Source organism: Homarus americanus, unplaced genomic scaffold, assembly GCF_018991925.1.
Source record: "Homarus americanus isolate GMGI-L3 unplaced genomic scaffold, GMGI_Hamer_2.0 scaffold33531, whole genome shotgun sequence".
Taxonomy (NCBI): Eukaryota; Metazoa; Arthropoda; class Malacostraca; order Decapoda; family Nephropidae; genus Homarus; species Homarus americanus.
This window is the reverse complement of record NW_024723306.1, coordinates 28,708-52,500: the sequence shown is the minus strand read 5'-3', so window position 1 is coordinate 52,500 and position 23,793 is coordinate 28,708. Positions and strand designations below refer to the sequence as shown.

At 42.0% G+C, this 23,793-nt stretch overlaps 1 protein-coding gene across 2 annotated transcripts in view; it reads left to right on the top strand.

The window, feature by feature from the left end:
- LOC121863391 overlaps window positions 1–23,793 on the top strand; it is an 82,696-nt gene that overhangs the window by 35,742 nt on the left and 23,161 nt on the right. For both annotated transcript variants that reach the window (XM_042362013.1, XM_042362012.1), the window contains exon 2: window positions 20,740–20,906. The gene's annotated coding sequence lies outside the window, so the exon portion shown is untranslated. The remainder of the gene's footprint in view (window positions 1–20,739; window positions 20,907–23,793) is intronic.

The following is a 23,793-nucleotide window of genomic DNA, read 5'->3' as shown; positions in this document are numbered from 1 at the left end:
GGAGGGTGTGTGTGTGTGTGTGTGTGTTTGGCTATGGACGTGTGTGGGGGGTGTGTGTGTGTGTGTGTGTGTGTGTGTGTGTGTGTGTGTGTTTTGTATGTTTGCATCTGTTTTATGTCTGTTTACACGTATTTTTTGCGTATGTTTGCATGTATTTTTGTGTGTGTTTGTTTACATCTGTTTGTGTATGAGTGTTTGTTTGTATAATACCAGCCTTCATTATTGCGTCAAACAAAGAAACAGACACACTTGCATATTTACATGTTTAGACAACACATCCCAAACACATCTCTGGGCTCATAAACTCACCCAGTGTTGCTTCTCATCAACACAACAATATAACAACACCTTTTGTTCACGAACGTAACACTTAATTTACTGATATTAATTAATCAGATATTAATACCACGTTACTAAACTAAAATAAATATTAAAACAAAAGAAAATTATTATTGAAACACGTATAATGGTTCTATTTACAGTATGATAAATAATTATATAATCACCTCCCGTCTACTTTTATTCCGGTTTGTTTATGTAATCCGTAAATATTATAGTACTGATGGTTTACTATATTCACCTGTTGTTTGACCTCATTAGATAGTTCTTGACCTCGTTATATACCTGTTAATTAAGGTGATTGGTAAACATTAAGAATATGTTATAGGTAAAAAATATTAAGTTGGTTACTATTTTTTTGTTATTTCATTGTAATTTTCTATGATAAATTGTGATTAGAATTATGGATCATATGAAGATTAGTCTCAGCTTATTTCAATTTAATGCTAATCACACTAACGTTAACCTAACCTAACCCAACCTAACCTAACCCCTCCAGATAACGTTAAGGTATTCAGATCTATAGTGACGTCACATGTATAACAGTGACGTCACAGGTATTAACGTGACGTCACAGGTATTAAAGTGGCGTCACAGGTATAACAATGACGTCACAGGTATTAACGTGGTGTTACAGGTATAACAGTGACGTCACAGGTATTAACGTGGCGTCACAGGTATAACAGTGGCGTCACAGGCATAACAGTGACGTCACAGGCATAACAGGTATAATATTAGTAAGGTAAACAACACCTTCTCCAGTCAGTAGCTCAGCAGTGTAACAAGGTGTAGTCAGTGTACCATCCAACCTGCTGAGTGTGTTGTGACAAGGTGTAGTCAGTGTACCATGTAACCTGCTGAGTGTGTTGTAACAAGGTGTAGTCAGTGTACCATCCAACCTGCTGAGTGTGTTGTGACAAGGTGTAGTCAGTGTACCATCCAACCTGCTGAGTGTGTTGTGTTGTGTTGTGTTGTGTTGTGTTGTGTTGTGTTGGTGTTGACAAACTGTTTCCTACTGCTGTTGACGAGACCCTTTGTGTGTGTGTGTGTGTGTGTGTGTGTGTGTGTGTGTGTGTGTGTGTGTGTGTGTGTGTGTGTATAACAGGCTGCACCCCATTATATGGTATCTAGTTCTGGTGCCCCTATTATAGAATGGATGTCAATTCACTCAGAGTCGCAGCTGAAGAATGACGAAATATTCCGGGAGCTCTAGAAACCTTCCATATCAGGATAGGTTAAAAGAAACTTAACTTGTACCCCCTAGAAAGATTAAGAGTGAGTATATGATAGAAGTATTTAAGTAAGTGAAAGGAATCAATAAAGGGATATAGATAAAGTTCTTATAATATCCGAGCAGGATAGGACTCGGAGCAACGGATTTAAGTTGGATAAGTTTAGGTTTAGGAGGGAGATAGGAAGGAACTGGTTCACAAATAGGGTGGTGGACGAGTGTAACAAGCTTAGCAACTTTGTAGTAAGTGCTGGAACGCTGGAAAGTTTTAAAAGGAGGCTAGATAGATTCATGGATGATAGAGAGTGGTAGTAACTCTCGACAGGAGCTGCCATGCACAGATCAACCGGCCTATTGCAGACTCCTTATTTTCTTATGTTCTTATGTTCTTATGTGTCTCCCCCTCTCTCGTCTACGATGAGGGTGAGGAGGGCAAAAAGAAGAAAGGGGAGGAGGGTGAGTAGGAAGACATAAGGAAGAGAAAGGAAGATAATAGGGAAACATAGTGAGAAAAAGAAGATAAATTATTAAAGAAAGAAAATAGTAAATAGATGAGAAGAAGGAAGAAGGGGATAAATTGGGAGGTAAGAGGAACTGAAGAAACTAGGTATGACGATAAGAGAGGAAGAAAGGAATAATTAATTAAATAAAGAATTATAAACGGAAGAGAGAGAGAGAGAGAGAGAGAGAGAGAGAGAGAGAGAGAGAGAGAGAGAGAGAGAGATAACAAAGGGAGAATTAAGGATTTAAGAACGAGGGGAGATAGAGAGATGGAGAAGAATAAGAGGAAGGGCTAAAGGAATTATGAATGAAAGGAAACATAGAAGTTGGTGGGAGAGAATTATAAAAGAACGAAGGAATGAAGGGGGAGGGAGAAAAGAGAAGGAGGGTGGAAGAAAAGAAGGAAGGGGAAGATTGGAGGGAGGGAAGAAAATGTGAGAGGAAGGAAACAAATAACAACAGAACAACAACAACAAAATCAAAAACTATGAAAAAATAAAACAAAAACCCTTAACAAACGATCAATTTAAAGGGAAAAACACACACACACACACGCACACACACACACATACACACATACACACACACACACACACACACACGCACGCGAAAATCACACGTAAAAAAACTGCACATTCTTTCAGGTTCTGGAGATTAAGCTGATAAGAATAGTATAAATTAGGAAGTCTCTTAATCTCTAGTCGCCTACGGAGACATAAGTAGAATAGAATATGATTACAGTGAGGAGAGAAGGAGGTGGAGGAGAGAATAGAAGGAGAGGTGGAGACTGAGAGAGAATGACTGAGAGAAGCGGGGAGAGAGAGAGAGAAGATAAGCGAGGAAGATTGGAATGAGTGGTAGAGATAACAAGAGGATAATAACAGGAAAGACAAGAGAGAAGAAGAAGGTGTAATGATGGATAGAATGAGAGAGAATGAATGGGAAACGGGAAGGAATGGAGGGAGAAGAGGTGAACAGCAAACGAGGAGAAAGAGAGACAGATGAGAGAAAATAAGAAGGGGTGGAAAATACAAGAGGATAATAGCGAAGAGTGGAGCAGAGAATGGGAGAAATAACAGAGAAGGGAAGAGAAGGAAGAAGGGATAAAGGAGAATAAATGAGAAGAGAAAGTATGAGAATTTAATCAGAAAGACAGATAGGCTTATTGAGAGAGAGAGAGAGAGAGAGAGAGAGAGAGAGTTTGCTATTGTGAAAAGCAGCAGTAATGAGGCGAGGTCCAAACAGGTAAAGGTAGATCAACAATGTAATTAGACGGTGTAGTAGACAGGTGAAGTGGACAGTTAAACAGCGTAATTAAAGCCGGATTGACAGGTGGAAGTAAAAATAACTAAATTATATTATTAAACAAGAAAAAGTAAAAGCTTAATTAGCGGAACTTTTTCATTTTGTCTTACCTAACCTAACCTAACCTAACCTAACCTAACTTAAGTCATTTCTCTATCTTCATTTCGTTACGCATTAGTTATCACTAGTTGACTATAATAATAATAATAGTAATAATAATAATGATAATAATGAAGAAGGCTACTAATTAGATGAATAAGAATATGAATAATAATGTTCCTGTCTGATCATTTAATTCATCACATGTTGCCTCATAATGGAATAGAGATTTAATGGATAAAAACCTCCATCTAATTGAGAGTTCTTAATTAAATCGCCTTCAATTACAAGCATAAATGTCGTTCATTAATCATAAACTATAAAAAAAACATGTAATGAGAGAGACAGTGATAAAACAGGAAATGAAAATGACATCACTGAAGTAAGAAGTAAGAATAAGTAATAAAATATCCACTAATTAATAAGACAACTTTATAGCACAAAATGAAGTTCAAATAATAACAGTAAAAATAACAAAAATCAACGACAAACAAAGAAAGTTAGAGTCAGACTTAAAAACAAAAACACTAATAAATAAAAACAGCCTTAAAAAAACAAACAAACTAACGCTTAAACACAAAAAAAAAACAAAAAAAATCGCAAAACAAATAAAAAACCTCAAAGACAAAATTTAATCCAGGAACAAAGAAAAAAAAAAATTTACCAATCCACGTATAAAAAAATTGAACACTATTTAATTTTCCAGGTAAGACTCTGATAAAGGTGGAGAACTTATTACGAATACAGTACAGGGAGAGGTATTTTTGTCTCAATTTCTTTATCGTTTTCTATTTATCTCTAGTTTTCTTTTCTCTATCTCTCTTTATTTCTTTTTTTTTCTAGTTTTACTGTATATATTTCTCTATGTCTCTCTTTGTCTTCTCTCTTTCTAATTATCTCTCTCTCTCTCTCTCTCTTCCTATATCGTTCTCTTTTTTTATCCCTATTTTTCACATAGTATACTGTACATACATACATACATACATGTGTGTGTGTGTGTGTGTGAGGAGAGAGAGAAAGAGAGAGAAGAGAAAGGAGAGAGAAATAAAGAGAGAGAGAAATAAAGAGAGAGAGAGAGAGAGAGAGAGAGAGGGTGATGCAATTTATATAGACAATGGAATGATTTTAATGGTTCATAGAAGTGAATTTGGGAGAATAAAGCCTCGAACCCACGTCCCAGGGATTAGAGAGTTATTGCCTGTTGCCATTGAGCCATCGTGATCCCCTGATGGCTGGCTGGCCGGAAGCTTTAAGGCTCTTACTCTGCTGACGTGGAACTGAGACTCATATTGTTTCTCTTGAGACTCCCTGGCTAGTTATGATACACACACACACACACACACACACACACACACACACACACATACATACATACACACATACATATATACATACATACATACATACATATATATATATACATACATACATACATACATACACAACACACACACACACACACACACACACACCAAACAAACAAACAATGTTAACATGTTTTCCACTTATATTTCAGAATATATTACAGGCAACACACATAAAACAATTCTCTAATTTGCATTTACCCAAAATTGTAGAATCATTTTTTGAAATACTTTATACCGTTAATATGACTCACGATTTTAAGTCTAAATAATTCAGTAGTCTTTGTATGTATGTATGTATGTATGTATGCATGTATGCATGTGTGTATGCATGTGTGCGTGTGTACGTGCGTGCGTGCGTGTGTATGTGTGTCCACGTATACAACACATACAATTTTCCAACATCACATCTGTCTTTTTTCTATTCATATCATTAGAATTTCTCATATCATTTTCACTCGTCTTCATCAACAATTTCGCAGACGAGCGTACAAGTTATACTCAGAGACCTGTCATGAATTCGAGTCTGACAGATCTGATTTAGTTGAGGTTGACCTTCAAGCAGTCTGACCGGGTGGAAAATTCTCCAAAGTCGGATAGATTTAGGGGGAAATCTTAGTAGAGTTGTGGGGAAATTTCTGACAGACCAAGTTGGGGAGAACACAGGACAAAGTTAGGGAAAAGTTCTGATTGTTGGGGAAAACTTCGAATTATGTTAAAGATAACTCCTGACAGTTAGGGAAAACATTCGAGAAAGTTAGAGAAAATTTTAGACCATATTAGTGAAAACACCAGACAATGTTAGGGAAATTTTCTAAATGTTAGGGAAAATTAGACAGATACAGGAAAACTAGCAGAAAAACACATGAAATAACCGGAGAAGACCTCAGACACAGGGAAAATATTTCATACAGCGTGGGGGAAAAACTCCTTAGGATATTATGGGGAAACTTTTGATGGTTGGGGGAATTCTCCTTACCGAGTCGTGGGGAAAACTTACCACACTAGGGAAATATTTCGTTTGGTCTGGCAAGGACAAGTTCTGTACTTTAGAAGGGTGTGCCATTCCTGCCACCCTTGAGTGTCACCTTTGATTGTCACCCTTGAGTGTCACCCTTGAGTGTCGCCAATGAATGTCACCTTTGAGTGTCACCCTTGTGGTTAAATCAGGTGTATCATCTCTCTCTCTCTCTCTCTCTCTCTCTCTCTCTCTCTCTCTCTCTCTCTCTCTCTCTCTTTATCGACTTACAGTGCCTCTTCTATCTTCTTTTATGTCTCTCCCTCCTTCACTTTCTCTCCCTCCTTCGCCCCTTTTCTCCGTCCATTCCCGCTCTCTCTCTCCCTCCTTCACTCTAGCTCCCTCCTTTTCCCCCTCCCTCCTTCACTCTCTCTCTCACTCTCTCTCCCTCCTTCACTCCTTCTCTCCCACGCACGCCCACGATCGCTCTCACACACAATCGCCAATCCACTCTCGCCCACCCATGCACACCTACCCACGATCGCTCGCCCACGCACGTCCACGCTCGCTCGCCCACACACGCCCACGCTCGCTCGCCCACACACGCCCACGATCGTTCGCCCAAAAACGCCCACGCTCGCTCGCCCACGAACGCACCCCTACACTCGCTCCCACACACTTGCTCCCACAGCTCCCACACACAGTCAGCAATCCCCGTTCACTTGCCCATGCACGCCCAAGCAATCCTGCCCACACTCGCCCACTTTCCAACGCTCACCAGCCCTTATTCCCACTCTCGTTCCAACCCACGCCCACTTATACTCGGCATCCCACATTCGTCAGCCCATGCACGCACACTCGACAACCCACGCTCGCCTACATATGCGCGCACGGCCGCCCACGTACGACCGCCCACGCATTCCCAGCACCACAACAACTAGTGATTTAAAGAGCAAAGGTGTATAACGGCTGTAGACGCTCTCAACACGAGACAAAGGGAGAGAGGATGAGAAAGAGGTGTGTGTGTGTGTGTGTGTGTGTGTGTGTGTGTGTGTGTGTGACAAAGGAACATGACACAACACAGTACCTGCTTAATTAAACACCTGTGTAGAGTTCCGGTTCTTAAATCTCCTAGTTTTATAAATCTACCTGTATATTCTATCTCTCCCTCCACTTCCTCTCTCTCCTTCGCCCCTTCTCACCCTCCATTCTCTCTCTGTCTCCCTTCTTCAGTTTATCTCCCTCCTTTTCTCCCTCCCTCCTTCTCTCCTCCTTCACCCCTCTCTCTCCTTCTCTCCCATCCTTAAGGGCACCTGAGACTCCTCAAGATGTCTGGAAGAGTCTTTGTGGACTCCTCCTCCTCCTCCTCCTCCTCCTCCTCCTCCTCCTCCCTCCTCCTTCCGTTTCCTCTTGCTGCTTTTTCCTTTTCTATTTCCTTTCTTTAATTTGCTTGTTTATTCTTCTTTCCTCATTTCTCTCTCTCTCTCTCCTCTCTCTCTCTCCTCTCTCTCTCTCTCTCTCCTCTCTCTCTCTCTCTCTCTCTCTCTCTCTCTCTCTCTCTCCTCCACTATTCTCTGTTATGTGCTTCCCTCATTTCATATTTTCTCTTCCTCTTCCCCCTCCTCCCCCTCCTCTCCCCCTCTCTTCCCCCTTCTTCCCCCTCTCTTCCCCTCTCTTCTTCCCCTTGTACTTGCTATTATCTCTTAATCGTGTCTTTCATTATCCTATATGTTACCCTTCCCTCTTCCCTCACTTCCTCAGATAAACACTCTTCAACACTTCCTCTTCTCCTTCCTCTTCCTCCTTCTTCCCCATCCTTCTCTCCCTTTCCCTCTTCTCTTCCCTTCCCTCTTCTCTTCCTTTCCTTCACTCACGAAAATGAAAATATATCCATCAATTATATCAGACAAGGCTTAGTAAACAGGACATGGAGATGACATTAGATTGATAAAACTAATGAGACGAGAACCCGGAACTCTACACAGGTGTTTAATTAAGCAGGTACTGTGTTGTGTCATGTTCCTTTGTCACACACACACACTCACACATACACACACACACACACACACACACACACACACACACACACACCTCTTTCTCATCCTCTCTCCCTTTGTCTCGTGTTGAGAGCGTCTACAGCCGTTATACACCTTTGCTCTTTAAATCACTAGTTGTTGTGGTGCTGGGAATGCGTGGGCGGTCGAACGTGGGTGGCCGTGCGTGCATATGTAGGTTAGCGTGGGTTGTCGAGTGTGTGTGTGTGTGTGTGTGTGTGTGTGTGTGTGTGTGTATGGGCTGACGAACGTGGGATGACGAGTATGCGTGGGCGTGCGTTGGAACGAGAGTGGGAATAAGGGCTGGCGCGCGTTGGAAAGTGGGCGAGTGTGGGCAGGAGCGCTTGTGCGTGCATGGGCAAGCGAACGTGGATTGCCGACTATGTGTGGCGAGTGTGGGGGTGCGTGGGCGAGCGAGCGTGGGCTTGTGAGGGAGAGCGAGCGTAGGTGTGTGAGGTTGAGCCAACGCGGGCGTGTGTGAGTGAGCGAGTGTGGGCGTATGTGGGCGAGCGAGCGTGGACGTGCGTGGGAGAGCGAGCGTAGGCGTACGTGGGAGAGCAAGCGTGGGTAGGTGTGTATGGGCGAGCGATCGTAGGCAGGTTTGCATGGGTGGGCGAGCGTGGATTGGCGACTCTGTGTGGGAGCGTGCGTGGGCGAGCGAGCGCGGGCGTGCTATGAGGGAAAGTGTAAATGGCACCTTGGAAAATCCAGCAGAACTTCCTGGAAATTATCAAAGAAACCTCGCAGGTACACGGCTCACCTGTCTCTCTCACCTGGCTCTCTCACCTGGCTCTCACCTGGCTCACTCACCTGGCTCTCTGTATGATTACGAGAAACATGGGGAAAGGAGAGACAGGAGGTATAGAGGAGGGAGAGGGCAGGAAGTGACAGAGGAAAGGGAGAGAGAGAGAAAGAAAAGAGAGAATAGGGGAAGGAAAAGACAGAGAGGAGAACGACAGCACTCTAAAACTATCACACTTCGTAAATTTGTGTCGTTGTAGAAAGTTTATGAAAGTGTAGTGAGTGTAATAAATTTTAATGACCTAGTTTATTTATTCTTGTTTATGTTTTCAATAAATTATGTGATAATAATAATTTGTCCTTTTGATTTATTTATTTTTTAACGTGATTTTATAATTATTTATTTGTCATGGGAGTATATTCAGTATTGTTAGTGATTAATATTGTATGTTGTATGTTGTATGTGTTGTATGTTGTATGTGTTGTATGTTGTATGTGTTGTATGTTGTATGTGTTGTATGCTGTATGTGTTGTATGTTGTATTATTTAACTTGTGTTATTTAGTATTTGTATTATATTATTGGTATGGCACTATTGAGTTTTGGGTTTATATACTGTATTATATAACCACACATACGCACACATACATACATACATACATACATACATACATACATACATACATACATACATACATACATACATACACACACTGATGATGATGAATAAGAAACGAAAAGAACGCAGCTAGTGTGTGTGTGTGTGTGTGTGTGTGTGTGTGTGTGTGTGTGTGTGTGTGTGTGTGTGTGTGTGTGTGTGTGTGTGTGTGTGTGTGTGTGTGAGGCAACAGAATGGAAGGACTGAGCGCCAGGGAGAGTGGGGGTCTGATAAAGCATTTACCGCCCCGTCACTCACTCGGAGATCACCGGGAGGCGAGGCAGTTTACAGCGACCCACTCACTATGGTTGAGGAAATTGATAATAACAGAGAAATAGTCAATATCCTAGTAGGGTATAGGCCTTTTATAGACGGTCTCTGGTGACGGTAGACAGGTACTTAACACACCTGGTCTCACATTCTTCCTTTGGTAATTTCAAGGTCTCTCTCTCTCTCTCATTACCAGGACGTATAAGATAGTCGACCCGTCATATAACTATCCAATGTCGGTGTTCGTCCTGGGATTCTCTATTATTTACAATAGTCACGGAGATTGTGTTTATAATCTTTCATTCTGGGAAAAAAAAAGTAAGAATAATGTTGCATATGCAGGCATCGTATGATATATTAGAAGCGTAATTAAAAGTTAACTGTCATCACAAGGCTTTCCTGTAATTAAAAACTGTGATATGCAAAAAATAAAGACTGAAAAAAATAGTGATAATCATAGCAGTAATAATAATAATAATAATAATAATAATAACAATAATAAACATAATATTTTCAGTGGTATAGTGGAATACATATGTTAACAGCAGACTCACATTCTTATTCTAAAGTGGTTTAAAAATATTGACTAAACACTGCAACGTAGAAAACCCCTCAGGTGACAGTCACTAGGGGCCTTTGTCAACACTCCATTGGGACTTGGAATAATTAACCTGTCAGAATTAATTAACCTGTCTGATTAATTAACCTGTCAGAATAATTAATCTGTCAGAATAATTAACCTGTCACATTAATTAACCTGTCAAATTAATTAACCTGTCAGAATAATTAACCTGTCAGAATAATTAACCTGTCAGAATAATTAACCTGTCAGAATAATTAACCTGTCAGAATAATTAACCTGTCAGAATAATTTACCTGTCAGTATAATTAACCTGTCAGAATAATTAACCTGTCAGAATAATTTACCTGTCAGTATAATTAACCTGTCAGAATAATTAACATTTCAAAGATTATTTTAGAAACTTTATATTAATTATACTTGTTTCATTTTCTTCAGTTGAAAAATTTCTATATAATACTTTGACGTCCTTGTGATAAGTAGTATACAAGTATTATCTTAAAGTCATCTAATTAATATCATACCTGGTTAATGTCAACTAATTATACCACGTTAATGTCATCCACCTTGAAATTATACGAATTATAGTCCCTTGACGTTCACCAGCTTGTAGTTATAACCTCAAATTATACCACCTTGATATCATCCATTTCTCATCCACCTCTCGTTCACCTTTCCTCCATCCATACTTTACTATTCTCCACTGTCCTCCACCATCCATCATCATCATCATCATAATCCACCATGCTCCATCATACTTTATCATCCTCCACCTATCCTCCACCTATCCTACACCATCCTCCTTCATCTTCCACTCATCCTCCCACTCTCCACCATCCATCCTCCACCTATCCTACACCACCCTCCTTCATCTTCCACTCATCCTCCCACTCTCCACCATCCATCCTCCACCACCCATCCCCATCCTCCACCCTCCATCCTCTACCCTCCATCCTCCACCATCATCCTCCATTAGATAGTATATTTACTCCCCCAAGTTATTAAGTGAAATAAAGAACTCGCTGATATAAAACGTTTGATATATATATCTACCTGTAATTGGATAAAGGTGAGAGGAATTAATTTAGCATTGATTGGGTTAAAGCTTACCTGTACCTGGAGCTGGTGTTTGTGTTTTTCTGTTTGTCTGTCAGTCTGTTTGTTGTTTGTGTGTGATTCATAAGTCTTGAGGTTAGGTTTGGTTAGATTGGGTTAGGTTAGGTTGATATATGTTTGGTTAGGTTAGATTGTTTAGCTGTTTAGTTAGGTTAGGTTAGGTCCGTTAGGTTAAGTTTAAGCTAATTTAAGTTGGGTTAGGTTAGGTTAGTGGACGTATACACTATATGTCTTGGCTAGAGTTTGGCTAGGAGTCAGGTGAGGTGGTCCAGGTAAATACTTTAATTACCTTTCCCCTTCAAGGTAAAGAAGGGGACTGTAGGGTCTCGTCCACGTTATTGCCACACACACTCCTCTCTAACACAATACCTGGGTAGTTTTCACCTTCCATTATGAGAATACTCCATGGCTTGGGGTACGACACACAGTCAGGATAGGAAGCAGAAATGTTTGGTTTTCTGAGAGTCGTAGTTTATTGGACAGACATCCTTACAGCTCTGAATGACCATTAAAGCTTCATCTCATAGGGCTGTTTGATGTCTTATAGGTTTGATCAGGAGACGAAATCCATAATGAATTTACCTATTAACTCAAGTCCAGGTGTGTATTATTCTGTTCCTCCTATAAATAGCTCACCTGTGATACTCTCTTAATCTTAGAGGTCAAGGTCAATGGGTCTCTTACCTGCTTAGGTGAGTTGATTGACTTCTCTCTCCCACTCTACCTGTCGCGTCTTGAACACTGACATATAGTAACACTTAATAACCTCGTACCTGGAGTTTTGTTGTTCTGAATGGATAGGGGGAAGGGGTTAATTTATCATGTATAGAGGGGGAGGATGTGAAGTTATTGTTTATAGAGAGAGGGGTTAAGTTATTGTGTATAAGGAGGAGAGGGGGTTAAGTTATCGTATATTAGGGGGAGAGGAGGGGGTTAAGTTATCTTAAATTAGGGGGGTGTTAAGTTATCGTATATCGAGGGGAGGGGGGGAGGAGGTCAATGTATCAAAGTTCACAATTTAATGGGCTTAAGTTTTCCTCATAGTGTCCTCCGAGCTCAGTAAGAGACATGTTGATAAAGTCCACAAGCAGAGGCCCTACCAGGATGACCTTACTAAATATTATAGAATGGAACAGTAATGATCTGTCTGTCTGTCTGTCTGTCTGTCTTTCGATATCCTGTCAAAATATCAACTACAGAACCTTATGTGTGATGGTATCTGTCTGTTCAGTGTTCAGGTGTTCAATTTCTGGGTGTTTTGGGTTCAAGGTTCAATACCCGGGAGAATATAGGGTTCTGAGTGTGAGGCTCAGCTAGGCTCTACGTGGCGGCCATAAATAACACTTGTCTTCGTGAATCTCAACAAACGGAGATTTATGCATGTGTTTTGTTGAAAGATGAAGCGCCGGGTTTGTTTCCGTGTGTGTGTGTGTGTGTGTGTGTGTGTGTGTGTGTGTGTGTGTGTGTGTGTGTGTGTGTGTGTGTGTCCTGTCTTCTTACCTACATCCTCACCCACCACCTCATTAACCCACTAACCCACCTCTTCCTTTTCACCCACCTTTCCCATACCCACCTCCCTTCTAACCCACCACCTCTTTAACCCACTAACCCACCTCTTCCTTTTCACCCACCTTTCCCATACCCACCTCCCTTCTAACCCACCTTCCCCAGACCCACCTCTCTCCTAACCCACCACTTCCCTGACCTACTACCTCCCTAACGTCAGCCCACCAGGGAGAGTCAGTGAAGTTTTCCAATTTTCACGTCCCAGAGGTAATTAAAGGTAACCTCCCGTGAACCTGCATGATCTGCTGGTCAGTCTACCTAAAAGTAATGGTGTCTGATCCTCTCTAATTAATGGTACGTAATGGTATTCAGCTGTCCATTAATCTTTCTCTAAACGCATCAAGACGTATTACATGTGTACTTTAGCTAGTAAATCCTATCAAACGCTGGCATGAGCAATCACATTCATAATTAATCCCACTAATAGTTAATCCAAGTCATAGTTAATCCCACTAATAGTTAATCAAGGTCATACTTAATCCCACTCATAGATAATCAGTCATAGTTAATCCCACTCTCAGTTAATCCCATCCTTTTTAATCCTACTCTTCATTAATCCCGTCCCTATTTAATCCCCCTCACACACCCTCATTAACCCCCCCCCCCCCGGCCAACGTCACTGTCCTCGCCTCGGTAAATTTATAAGGAACATAAATTAGTGTTAAATTAGATCAAGTTAATCACATCAACAAGAAATAAAGAGATTAACTGTTAATTATCTAACATAAATAATGTTGTTTTGTTGTAATTGTTGTTGTTTTGCTGTTGTAATTGTTGTTGTTTTGCTGTTGTAATTGTTGTTGTTTTGCTGTTGTAATTGTTGTTGTTTTCCTTGTGTGTTTTTTCTTCTTATTGTTGTTGGGGTTTTTATTTTTATTTTGTTCCAATTGTTGTTGTTGTTGTTTTGTTGTGATTGTTGTTGTTTTGGTTGTCGTGGTTGTATAAATTGTTTTTATTGTTGTTATGGCCATTATAATTACTCGTACATACTGAACAGTGAACAACATCCAGCACGCCCCCCCCCACTATAGAACACACACACACACACACACACACACACACACACACACACACACACACACACACACACCCCTTGTTCTCATGAAAGTGTAACTCTGGATTACAAGAACTAAAATCAGTAAAGGAAAAGTGTTAGGATCAAACCTTAAAATCACGAAACAGCATTAGGGAGAGTGACCTTACACCCCCCTGGGACTCCTGGGGAGGATAGTTGTAGAGAACCCCCACCCCCAGATATGACCCCAGAGATGACCTTACATGCGGCCCCAGAGTAGATATGGGCAATGTTATCGATTACAACTAAAAAAAATGAAATAGGATCGATTATATTTATGATTACTTTTACAAAAATCATTTACTAACACAGATGACGAGCGACTGACCTCAGTGTTATAAATGTAATGGGAATAGATAAATGTAATCACGAAAGCAAACGCGATTTCGATTACGTTTTGAGTGAAGTGAATTACGATTACTTTATGTCTGCCCCAGAGAAGACCTGACATATGACTCTTAAAATGACCTTATTTATAACCCCCAGATATGAAGCAATACATGACCCCCAGATATGACGCAATACATGACCCCAGATATGACGCAATACATGACCCCAGATATGACGCAATACATGACCCCAGATATGACGCAATACATGACCTCAGATATGACGCAATACATGACCCCAGATATGACGCAATACATGACCCCAGCGATGACTGTAAATGACCCCTGAAATATTCTTATGTAGGACCAACGGATTTTACCCCCAAATAAACCCCAGAAACGACCCCAGAGATTAATCCCAGCGCCCTGAGAGGCTCGATGGCATCACGACTGTATTTAAAAAGACATATTGTAAATACTTGCAAGAAATATCCGCGAAAGTTGAAACCACGAAAATTTGACCCACGATATGTACCGCGAAAATTAAACCCAGGAACTAGTTAATGAAGAGAAGTTAGGAGACCCGCCTTTTTAACTCCGAGGAGAGAGAGGGGGAGGAAGAAGAGATGAATGAGAGAGAGAGAGAAAGAGAGGAGGGGGAGGTGAAAGGAAGAAAGAAGGGGAGAGGGGAGAAAGAGAGACAGACAAAAGAGAGGGGAAGAGAAGAAAGACAGAGAGAGGAAATGAGGAGAAATAGAGAATGAGAGAAGAAAGAGAGAGAAAAGGAGAAAAGAAACAGATAAATAAGGGAAGGAGAAAGAGTGGGAAGAGAGCGATAGAGGGAGACAGGAGTACTTTTTTCCCTCCATCTCACACGTCTCCTCCCCCTCTCTCACATCTCCCTCCCTCCTCTCTCACATCTCCCTCCCCCTCTCTCACTTCTCGTCCTGGCCCCACTAGCTAAGGTCCAGCAGGTGTGAATCCCGAGGCCAGACGCGGCAGATACCTCAGTTGACGAACGCGGAAGCCTTAGTAAACAAAGTGACACACAAACATCTCTTTCATAACCCCGCCCGAGCACCCTCAGCGGCTTCCCCTGCCACCTGCAGATCCTCCCCTAAACCCTCCAATATGTTCCCCCAGACATCTCATTCTCCCCTGCCGCCTCCTGCTGGCTGAGGGGAAAAACCACAACCACCAAAAGGGGAATATTTAGGGTGTCTAAGGGGCTGTTAGAGGTAAGGGGAGAAGGAGACACGGTGGTGTTGCCAAGGGGAAGTTAAAACAAGTTATTGGATATCCAGGGATCTTTCAACCAACATTTAAAAGAAGGTTTACGACACAAGAAAGTTTTATCCCTTCTTGAAAGCTGTTACTCGTTGTCGATGTATGCAATTGTTTTCTGGGGCCGGTGTTTACACCTTCGTCGTTCACTCAGTCTTAGAAGCTTGACAAAACTACAAATACATTTTTTTCAGATATATAGAGAGGGACATTCTTTTTCCACCTTTTATATACTGTAAACAAACAACCATAAAGGAACAGGTGTGAGTTTACAGCAGGTACAAACACTCATAATCCCATACAGGTGTTAATGAATCCAAAACATACCTGTGGTTCCTCTTGAGTTGTGTTGTTGTTGTTGTTGGAGTTGGAGTTTGTGTATGAAGGAAGAGATCATCCGGTGCTGGGGTGACAAGTGAGGGAGGGGAGGAGAGAGGTAAGGGACAAAGTGAGGGAGTGAGAGGGGAGGGAATGAAAGAGGGAATGGGAGAGAGCTTTAGGAAGAGAGGGGGTGAAGGAGGGATTGAGCGAGTTAGTGAGGGAGGGAGAAAATTAAAATAATTATAGTGTCCAAAATATTATTCCTAGGGCAGCTAACTAAGATCTTCATCCAGTTATCTCAGGAAAAAAAGTATTTGGTGTATCTTAACAGCAGATAATTCATTTTATTCCAAATTCTTCAACGCCATAAAACTAAAACCAAGTGAACGATGATTATTAACCCTAAGCTGTTAAACTAGTTAATGCTAATTAGGAACCATTAGTACCTGCAGGACCTACAATTAAAATAAAAACATTCATATTCTGTTTTTCATTCCCTGACTCTTGCAAAAATTCCCTTGGAAATATCCAGTTAAGAGATTAGGAAAAGGTGAGGGCAGGTAAAATATATATATACTGTATATATTTTTTACCTTTAGGTGGTGTCGTGTCATCTGCAGAAAGGTGTGGCTGGCTGGTGTGGCTGGCTGGTGTGGCTTCATTAGAGAGCAAAGGTTACACAAACACAACACACACACACACACACACACACACACACACACACACACACACACACACACACACACACACACACACACACACACACACACACACACACACACACACACACACTTTAGAGCCAAGACTGTATAACCACTTTCCTAGAGTTTATAAGGGTGTAGAACCTATGAATACCGACTGTATCATCTCGTAGATTGTAGAGCGGAGGATGAGGGGAGGTGGGGAGGGAGAGGGGGGGGGTTAGCAGCACCGTTATTCAATGGGAGGAGGGGGTGGGGGGCACTTTGACTAATTATTAACGGAGTATTTAAAGTGAATATGGTCATTAACACAAGCTACACTTCTCCTCTCCCTCCTGTTCCATTTCTCCTTCCAGTCGCCCTTCTTTCTTTCCTCCATTTCCACCCTTCCTCCCACCCCCTCTTCCTCCTCCCAATCCTCCTTCCCCTATCTTCCTCTCTATTTCCCCACATCTCTCCCCTATACCATCCTTCCTTCCTCCTCCTACCCTCCATTCATCCTCTCTGCCACCATCCCTTCCCCCCACCCATTCACTCCCGCTCCCTCCCTCCTCCTCCCACTTCCCTACCAGCTGCACCCCATTCATTCTTTCCTTCCTCATCTCTCACCCCTTTATCCACCCCCCTCCACCATTCCCCTTCTTCTTCAGCTTAGGAATTTATCGCCTGACACACGCAAGAGGAGCAGCAGGTGTGAATAGGGAGGGATAGATGAGGCTAAGGGATAGATGAGGGAAGGGATGGAGGAGGTAGAGAGGCGCCACGCACATTTGTTATCTGCAGGCACTATCCCCAAGCCCTTCCTCGTGTGGTAGACCTAGCCCTTGGTCCTAGCCCTTGGTCCTAACCCTTGGTTCTTCACACAGCTACCCGGTGTCTATCCCTCGTCTAAGTACCCACCTATCCCGCTTTTGAATATGATCGTGACCCATCATAACCTTTGACCTCAGGTGATGGTTGACCTGTTATGACCTGACCATATTTTCCACTTCGGTCAAGAATGGAACTCGTGACCATTTGTTGACTCTACCACACAGCTGGCTCTACCACACAGCTGGCTCTACCACACAGTTGGTACGACCACACAGATGGCATTCCTAGCTTCTATTCCACACGCCCTCTGGCTTCTTCCGGTCTCTTCCACTCTCCCTCCCTCCCTCCCGCTCCTGCCATATCTCACCCTGCTCCTTTCACCTCTCTCTCTTCCTCCCTCATCCCCTCCCTCACCTTTTTCCTCCACATCCTCCTCTTCACTGTGCTCACCCCACCTTCCTCGCCTTCTCCCTCCTCCTTGTCCTCTTCCTTCCTCCGGTTCTGTTAATACAACCTGGCCATTCTTTAGAGCCAGTCACAGCTCCCTTCTCTCTCTCTCTCTCTCTCTCTCTCTCTCTCTCTCCCCACACACACACACACACACACACATCTGCCCGGGAAAACAGAAAAACATTTCAGGTGAACAGAAAAACAAGACGGTGACCACAGGTGTGTTGGTAACTCTAGGACACACTAGGCACACTCACCCGTTTTGGCTCTCCATCCTACGAAAAAAAAAACACAAAAAACAAGAAAGGTGAAAAAAAAATCCTCGAGTGTTGAAATAAATTTATATTTGTAGTCACCAAAACTTACCGAACTGACTAACCTACAATATTCTTTTCCGAGTGAGGGAGTTCTTCAAAAATTCGATTCCATTATAGTACGAATTTCGAATCGACGTCCCTTACCAAACACGGGAGGCAGTAGCGTTTGTGGATTTATCTGACGATATTATGTCTGTATATTTCTTCACAATGTTAAAATTAATTATTATAACTCACAAAAACTATCAAGTAGACTAACTCACGTCTCTGTTATTGATGTTGTTGTTGTTAAGTAATCAGCTGTATGTGTAGTTAGAATGTTGTTCGTATGTTGGGTAATGATTTAATTTATGTGAAAGCCGAAGTTTACAGGCAGTTCCTCTCACACACACACACACACACACACACACACACACACACACACACACACACACACACACACACACACAAACATACACACATAGGGATATATACATGTTCAGTGTTTCTAAGCCACGTCACTGAGACTACTGCCACCCCTTTGATGTGTGTGTGCGTGTGTGTGTGTGCTATCTGTCTGTCTGTCTGTCTGCCTGTCTGCCTGTCTCTCTGTCTGTCTGTCTGTCTGTCTGTCTGCCTGTCTCTCTGTCTGTCTAACTTGTTCACCAACTAACTGTTAAACTGAAGGGATCAATTTCCTCAATCACTCTTCCTTCTGAAAAAACATAACAATAACCCATTCACTACATCCCTCACTAACCTAACTTAACCACCCACCCACATATAAACATATTTACCTCATAATGTTGTGTCCTCTAAACCCACGAATTCATTGTTTACACATCAGCATTCCGACTAATTTACGCAACTCACTAAATTTCGTGTAAATGACTTGGTGAATTCGACCTTTCTCTCGGCGTTCCTCTGTGAGATAGTTCCAGCGACCATTTTCCTTGGCCTGGATTCCACTCTTATGTATTTTAAAGGATGGAATTTAGCTCCCAAGCCTCGACCTTCAGTAACCAGTTGATCTCACATATTCCAGTAAAAACCCAAACATTCCAGTTAAACCCAAACATTCCAGTTAAACCCAAACATTCCAGTTAAACCCAAACATTCCAGTTAAACCCACGAATTCCAGCTCGAAACTTCCATTTTTCCCAATTCCAACCGGATGATTCCAGTTCATCTGTTCCATTTGATATAAATTTGTATGAACAAGCCAATTCCCTCCCGTTCCATCTCGTACATTCCAGTTCATGCATTCCAATTGGGACTTCTCTGATCTACTAATACAGTACCAGGATTCCAATTCCAGTATTTCAATTTACGTGTCCTATTTCACTCTATTCCAATTCCAGTATTCCAGTTCTCACATTCCAACCAGTCCATTTGCCCACGTGTTCCAGCCAGTATAATATTGAATCTCCATATTCCAGTTCCACCATCTCAATTCATCTACTCCCTAGATTCCAACCAATTCACGTATTTCAGTATTCCCAGTATTCCCAATCCTGTATTCCAGTCTGCGTGCGTGCTGAGGTGAAGGGACGGTGGGAGGGGGAACCTAGGTAATGTTATTATGTCTCCGTGAGAATTGTTATTGTTTGTGTTTTAAGGAGACCAAACTACCTCTGACTTTTATGATTGTCGTTGTCACAGGTAAAGTCACAGGTGAGATTTTCTACTACTACTACTACTACTACTACTAAATATTCCTTTTGGTTGGGTGTGTAATGAGGTGTTTTATTTGTGGTTAGGATTATGTTTGTGTTTTATGATATCTTAGAAGGTGTTTGTGTTTTTTTTTATGTGTTTAAGGAATGTTGTTTTATGATTTTAAAATACTGAATGTGTTTTATCTTTGTTTTATTGATATAATTTATTTTATTTTTATTTGAATGCGTAGTGAGACAGACAGACAGACAGACAGGCAGACAGACAGACAGACAGACAGACAGGTAAACGTATAGACAGACAGACAGACAGACAGACAGACAGGTAAACGTATAGACAGACAGACAGACAGACAGACAGACAGACAGACAGGTAAACGTACAGACAGACAGAAAAGCGAATGTCAACTCACACTAAGTATACATAGGGTGAAGTGCTCATGGCTGTCTGTGGTTGGGAAGGTGGGCGTTGGGTGTGGGTTCAAGTATACCGTGTGGGCGCAGGTGTGGTTTAGTGGGTGTGTACGTGGGTTAGTGAGTGATAGGTTTGGAATGGAATTGATGTAGGTGAAGGTGTATGGTAGGTGTAGTAGGTGTGGTGGCTGTTTTTGTTTATTCACTATTTTTTATACATTTGCCTCTCGTATTCTTTCAATTTCTAAAAAGTATGTTTACTCCAATAGTAAAACGTGAATGCTAAGTATCCTCCAACACTACTATCTCCAACACTAATATCCCCATCACTATTAACCAGTCTCTCCCCAACGCTAAGTAAATGTCTCTCCAACACTAACCACCTTCCTACCTGTCTCTACTCCAACACTAACCACCTTCCTACCTGTCTCTCCTCCAACACTAACCGCCTTCCTACCTGTCTCTACTCCAACACTAACAACCTTCCTACCTGTCTCTCCTCCAACACTAACAACCTTCCTACCTGTATCTCCTCCAACACTAATCACCTTCCTACCTGTCTCTCCTCCAACACTAACAACCTGTATCTCCCTCAACAGCTGGTGGTGGAGATCAACTCTCAGGTGGCGCTGTTCAGGGACCTGTTGATCTGTGTGGGTCAGAGCCGAGATGGTCCGGAGCTTCGAGAGAGGATTCGGAAGGTTCGCCGTCAATGTGTGGACACGTGTAAACATGCCTCCAGCCTCCTCCTTCCTGGGATTAAGAAGTGAGTACCCTTAGTGTTGTGGCTCTTATTGTTGTTGTTGTGGTGCTTCTTCTTTGTTGTTGTTGTTGTTGTTGCTTTTTTTGTCTTGATATTGATGTTGTTGTTGTGGTCTTGTTATTGTTATAGAGTTCGTGGAAGTTATACAGTTCAAGGTGATTATAGAGGTCAGACATTCCCTTGTAAAACGCTTAAAAGTATTGTTGGACCACGTGAGATTGTTTCTGGTCGTCTGGAGGGAAAATTAGCTTCATTTAGGTGGTTTAATGGTCGTTTGGTGGGTTAATTTAAGTGCTAATGATCAGGTTAGCGTCAGGTTAAGTTAGGTTAGGTTAGCGTTAGGATGATTAATCTTCATGTAAATTAACCTAGGGTGTCTAAGCTTCAGATAATACGTAGTTTTTAATGTGTAATGCCACCCTATGTATTCTTCTTCCCATTGAGGTGACTTAAGGGAGAGGGTTGGTCTCAGTCACCCACGAAGAACCATCCACATATTAATACCGTCGTCGTTACCTTGACCTCGTATACATCACTATTGGTTTACAATATACTGACCGAGTGACCTTATTGGTTTATACAACATGACGTAATATTTACATGACATAGTGCTATTGGCTTACTATGAGTGAGGGAATTCTGATTGGTCAACAGAGCGGTGATGTAACCCCTACATACTGTACTGTGTTGTTATTGGCCGAGGTATTAAAGTTCCTATCCACACAGGTATATTGTATCGGTCATGTCTACTATGTATTCGTATGTGTGTGTGTGAAGAAGATAGTTATAGCGTCTATATGGGTCAAAGAGTCAATGTTATGCTAGACTTAAATCCCACAAATGACCTTTAAAAATGTACAGAAATTCAGAGTTGTTTGAGTGACTTATAGGTTAGGTTAGGTTAGGTTAGGTTAGGTTAGGAGACTATACCTCAAAACACATTCATATTTCTGTGGTTCAATGTTCTCATAATACTAACTTCCGAACCCAGGGACGGTACTATAGGCGTCTTCATTATCCACATACCAGTACAGTCTAACAAATCCTTCCTTCCTATAACTTGGTGAATATATCGCCAAACAGGTTGAGCCATCCGACGAACACATCATGATCCTCCAGGTTAAGTTTGACGAACTGGCAGAGCTGATCATGACTTTACATTATACACTACTAAATGTATGTATTTATCAGAACCAGGGAGAGAGAGAGAGAGAGAGAGAGAGAGAGAGAGAGTACCACTCGTATTTACACTGTTTAGCCTCACCCTCCTAACCCTCGGTATTCTCCCTTTGTTCCTCTCTGCCTCTCGTCCTTCACGTCAGGTCAGGTTGTAAACAAATGCTTCGCTTAGTTCCAGTAAGTCGACCACACCGCCAGCGGCTGTGGTTGGTGGATGATTTAGGTGGGTTTACAGAATGGCGTCCTCTACTAGTCCTGAAAATCGATAAAAACAGCGACTTCCGTCCCTATGACGTCATTTGAAGAGCTTTCGTGAATATTTCACATAAATGATGGAAACCATTAATAAACCATTTGGATTTATTATTTATATTTTCCTCGTGTCGCCACACGTGACGTTTGTGTCTATTGGCTCCTGGGTCGTGACGTCATCATGGCGTATACAGGCTCTAGTTGGTCCTTTAATCGTGACGTAGTCTCGACGAGGAAAACTCTCATTGGCTCTTCAGTCGTGACGTAACTCCCACGTGGGAAGCACCAATTGGCCATCTGCCTACCCGAGAGTCGATGGAAAAAGAGGCAGGAAGCAATCAATGCAATATCCTGAATGAAAGGACCGTATCAGCGTGCGTTCAATAACTCACATTTTCCTGATGAACAGCGTATTGTAGCGGAGGGCGGAGTGGTCGACCTGCAGCCAGAAAAGTCCTGCTGTGTTGTGGTGGTGCCTGGGGGGTCACAGGGTCATAGGGTCACTGCTCCTCCATACTTGGACTCATATTCTGTTGAACATCAACACTGTGTCATGTGACCTACAGCAGAAACTTCAGGTATAAATTGTAGACTCTAATAAATGGGTTCAGGCAGACTAAGAGATAGAGTCTATCTGAGGTCCGCTGCCAGGTGGTGGAGTAACTCACTAAGACTCGGGATAACAACACCTGTCTCAACACCTGCACAGTACTACAGCAGGAGACCTGTGTGAAAATATATTTTTGGTAGGGAGGAAATTAATCCCAGTTAGTGCACTTTGTATTGAAATTATTTATGAATTAATTATCAACAGATCTAACTTTTTTGGGGTGGGGAACATTCTCTCTCAACCCTCAGTATTTTCCCTATGATATACAGAAACCTTACCAACAACCTCCTTATTTACTATTTTCTTTCATACAAATAACAATGAATAAAGTTACATACATATTTAATGTTATCTACTTTGTTCAAGAGTAAGTTGTTGTCTGTCCTGGAGTTAAAAAGTGTTGGGTAAGTCTTAACGTTGTATATAGTAGTGGCACTGATGTTGAGGATAACTGGTGTTGGCACTCTCTTGTAATGGGTGCCAGGGCCATGTCAAGGCACATAGAAGGTGCTCGGGGGGACTGGAGAGGGTGGTGAGGGTGGGTGACAAGAGAGGCGTGACGCGTGACATGACATACCTGTCACTCCCTTGTACGGACACCAGGTGACTCCTCCCTTTTAAGCTGGATTAAACAAAGCCCTTACACGCTTGTACCCTTCCTCCCTCTCTCCCTCTCTCCCTCTCTCCCTCTCTCCCCCCTTCCTTCCTCCCTTCTCTCCCTACTTCCTTTCCTTCCTTCTCCATTCTTTTCTTTCCTCCTCCCTTCCCTCTCTCCTTCCCACCATTCCCTTCCACTTCTCCTCCCCTCCTCTTCCTCTCCCCCTCCGCTAGTATAAACAGATCATTCTT